We start from the raw sequence: 4391 nt of genomic DNA, 5'->3' as shown, positions 1-4391 counted from the left end.
ACAGGGGAAAGCCAGGGCCAAGAAGTGGGAGTGGGTGGGCAGGGGAGCAGGGAGAGGGGAGGGTATAGGGGACATTCGGGATAGCATTTGAAATGTAAATGAAGAAAATAGCTAATAAAATAAGTTTAAAAAAAAAGAAGTGCAACCACACTGGTATAGGACACAGACATTTTAAACTCAGTTTCTAATCTCTTAAGGCATGTAGGAAGATAAAAAGATCCTGACGTTTGGTATGAGGTCTTATGACTGATATTAGATAAATAGGACTACTATGTAAAAGGATGATGCTGTTAACATGTATGACCAGAGAGCAGGAAGACATCATGGACAAGACTGGATAGGGACAGTTAGCAATCACAGGATCCTGTGCAGACAACAGCAGTGCACTGAGCGTCCATGATATTGCACAACTCCAATTAGTGCCTCTTCTTGTGTGTTCTCCACCCAGTCATGCTCTGTAATTATGATGAAAGGAAACATGTTGATAAAGACAAAGACTGCACTGGCGACAAAGGGTAACAACACCTTGTATGTAAATAGCTCGTGCCAGCCTTAAATATCTCCCTCTGAGGCATCCCACCATTCCCCACTATTTGACCTGGCTCAACTCTCAAAGATCCCAATGCTGATTATACAACTTGGAGATTGGGGGGTGGGGGTGGGGCTTTTCCATGGACTTATTTCTCTTTTTGACTGTTCTTGGTTATTCTCTCCTTATTGTGGTGTCAAAGCTGAAAGTTCATTTCAAATTAAAAACCTAATTGATGATATGTGTGAAGGGAACCAGGAGGGGTTAACAGCCAGGATTTGGCAGCCCACTACACTCACATGTTTCTTCTCATTTCTGTATGTGTATGTGAGAAAGTTCATGTGTGTACAGATACATATGTGGGGGAGGAGTATGTGTACAAGTGCATGTGGGGGTCAGACTCTGGTTCCTCAGGTGCCAGTCACTTATTCTGGGGTGGAGTGGGGGGCCTCATTGGCCTGCAGCTTACTAAGCAGACTGAGCCCTCTAGCACGCAAAACCCTGGATCCACCTGTCGCTATCTCCTAAGGCTTGGTTACAAACACACACCACCACACCCTACTTTTTTACATGGGTCCTGGGGACCGAACTCACATCCTCACACTTAAGCGGCAAGCATTTACTGGCTGAACTATTCCCCAGATCCTACAAATCTGTTAATTCATACATCTACCCTAAAGCTTCATGCTGTATTGTTACCAACTTCTTAGCTCCTCTCAGTCCTGCACTGAAGCTGGCACTCCCCACCCCCACCCCCGTCATACCATGCTCAGGGTGCTCAGATAATGGACGGAAAAAGTGAGATTTAAGTTCAAGTCTACCTTCTCCTAAATTTAGACTTCTTGAACCGGTGGTGAAAACTCTTAACCAGTTTATGGTCAGAGCAGATGAGGGTTTTTTCTCTGGAGAAGTTCATTGGGCAACAACAGCAAAAACACATAATCCAAAACATTTGGATCTAAGTAGATTAAACACAGGCACAAGTTGCATTTCTGGTAAATCCAGAGTCTGGAACTTTCTTAGGAACTTAATTTGTCTGACCCAACATTGGCCCTGTCCTTCCTTCTTCACAGCCCCACCCCCACTCACCCCCCACCACCCCCCAATCAGAGGAATGAGAAGTGTGTTGAGGCTTAGAACAAAGAGGAAGCAAGTGTCTGCTATGTCAGGGCTGCCTTGTGTGCCATAAAAAGGACACTGGCTGAGCCCAGTCATTCCACCTCTCTGTTTTGGAAACTCCCACACTCTACAAACTGTCTGGAATTCATTAGAGATGGGAAAACAGGCCGAAAGTCGTATTTCACGTTTTATTCAGCAGAAGTTTTGTGGAAAACAATTCGGTCATGTGGACGTGCCCCAAACCACCATCACCCTGTTTCTCAACCCAATCTCTCAGTCAAGTGACTTCAGACTGCTTCCAGTTCCACCCTCACAGAGCTGAGAAGAAACTACCCTCACTTCGAGATTTGAGCCAGTCTTTATGGGAGTAAAGATAGGTGAACTTCAAGTCACTCAGATAGTCACACTCTTGGGTAGACCGACTTTTGCGCCATGTCACCAACAGTTTCCTTTTCTACTTAAACATGATGAATCTGGATGTTCTATCACCGGACAGGGGCCAACTCTGTCATTATACATTATTTATAATCAAAATCTTTGCAAGGTTTTTTCTTTTGGGGGGGGGGGNGTTTCAAGACAGGATTTCTCTGTGTAGCCCTAGCTGTCCTGGAACTCACTTTGTAGACCAGGCTGGCCTCGAACTCAGAAATCCGCCTGCCTCTGCCTCCCGAGTGCTGGGATTAGAGGCGTGCGCCACCACGCCCAGCACCTTTGCAAGTTTTCTATTTCAACTTCATTTAGAAAGGTTATCTTCTACCACCTATTCATGGTTTTCGAAGTGTGACCTCTACCGCAAGCCCTCACCCGAGCAACAATTACAAACTTGTTTAGAAATGTGACTTCTCTAACCCTATCCTGGGCTACTTGGTTAGAAAGTGGGGTGGTGCATCCAAGGTGCCCCCCCCCAGTGTGGTATACTTCAGTGATGCACACTTATTATAAATCACTGTTCAAGTACATTCCCATAAATCCCATACCTCTATGTTAAATTATTCTTGGACTGCTGTTTCAGAATGTACAATTCCCTGACACAGAATGCCTTCAGTAAAAATTATGGAGTGTTGATGTATTGTCAGATCCAAGAAAATCAATGATCATTGATTAAAAAAAAAAAATCACCTGTATGTTTGCTTGAGGAGGAGGGTAATTCTCTCTAGAAAGTTCTTTTCCAGACTACATGAGTGATATGGCAGTAGCCAAGGAAATCCTGGGGTCCACTTAGGGTTCACTAGTCAGCACAGCCCTGAAACTAAGGACATGACATTGATTATGAAATTCAACTCTAAGGGCTGACCATGTGAGAGAGACTGAATGTGGGAAAGAGATTGTTCATAGGTGAAAAGAGGAGAAAGGTGTCAGGGAAGGGGTGCTGGCTGCCAGGGAAAACTAACTGGAATGATGTCAGGTGTGTGGGATCAAGAGAGACAAAGGGGGGTTTCAAGTGAAAGACTCTCCAAAGTCAATGAAGTACCATAGAGTATCACTGAACCTCCCCTTGCCACGCCCCCTCCACCAAAAAAAAAAAATCACTAATCATCAATGTCATTCGAGCTTCTGTTAAATTGTGCGTTTCAGTGACTTTGCCGTGATGAACAAGCAAACCTAGTCAGCCATCTCTCATTCACTTCCAACTCAACAGAAGCAAAGCTTCTACCTGTGATCTGCATCACTGGGGCTGCATTCCAAGCTCCTGTCATTCGCCACTTGCTCACCCAGCAGCATTCACCTAGGCAAAACATTATTAGTGGGATGACAAGGGGAAATTACCATGCTAGGATGAATGATGCAAGGTGTGGTTCCAAAAAGTCTGCAGTCTGACTGTCCGGGACACCGCCGTCAGTCGCCAACCTCTCAAATTACTCTCCACGTGTGCTTCCTCACAGCAAATGGGCAGACATGCCTGTCACAAGGAACTGCACCAGCTGCTCATGGTTGCCGGGCTTGCTTCACCTAGGCTATTGTAAATGCTTACTTTAAAAACAGACTTTCCAAGAGTGCACCGCTGAAGTCACCCTATTCCTTTGCAAGTTAAAGACTCTTAACTGGTCATACTACCATAATTATTCCCAGTCATTCTCAGCCACATGCATAATGGATTGGTTGGTTCCAAAGGGTTCTACTGACCAATGTACTAAATGTGTACAGTGCCAATCTGCAGCTTTTCACCAGGGGAAAGCTGGTATTGGTGTAACTCATTTCACTTCCGCTGGAAAACTGAAAGATAAGGGTAGCTGAGACTTGACCGTGGGCATAACCATGTGTGGCTTCACCAACTTAACTGTAGAGTGCTGTCTCTGCTAGTTTGGGAGAGACCTTGTTGATGCCTAAAGAACAATAGGGGTCAAATGTCACCTAGGTCCTCTGTCAGACTTTACCTGGATGGTTTCAGTTCCTGAGTTAAATAAGGAGTTCATGTTTGTGGTTCCCATGTCAACAGTGAATCTAACTGACGTTTTGTAATTTCATAGATAACCCCAGCCATTACACCAAATCGATCTTCTCTGCTTTACACCTTCTTCCAGACAAGCCACATTTTTCCTGATGAAAGTATACAAGCTGGGTGGTGGTGGTGGCGCACACCTTTGATCCCAGCCCTTGGGAGGCAGAGGCAGGCGGATTTTTGAGTTCGAGGCCAGCCTGGTCTACAAAGTGAGTTCAGGACAGCCAGGGCTATACAAAGAAACCCTATCTCAAAAAACCAAAAGAGAGAGAGAGAGAGAGAGAGAGAGAGAGAGAGAGAGAG

At 45.2% G+C, this 4391-nt stretch overlaps 1 protein-coding gene across 1 annotated transcript in view; it reads right to left on the bottom strand.

Annotated features, from left to right (window-relative positions):
• Mitf (melanocyte inducing transcription factor) overlaps nt 1-4391 on the bottom strand; it is a 206557-nt gene that overhangs the window by 192426 nt on the left and 9740 nt on the right. The gene's annotated exons all lie outside the window — the stretch shown is intronic.

The sequence above is a fragment of the Mus pahari genome, chromosome 2 (genome assembly GCF_900095145.1).
Source record: "Mus pahari chromosome 2, PAHARI_EIJ_v1.1, whole genome shotgun sequence".
NCBI lineage: Eukaryota > Metazoa > Chordata > Mammalia > Rodentia > Muridae > Mus > Mus pahari.
The sequence above is the reverse complement of the archived record's forward strand: the minus strand, read 5'-3'. Positions and strand labels throughout refer to the sequence as shown.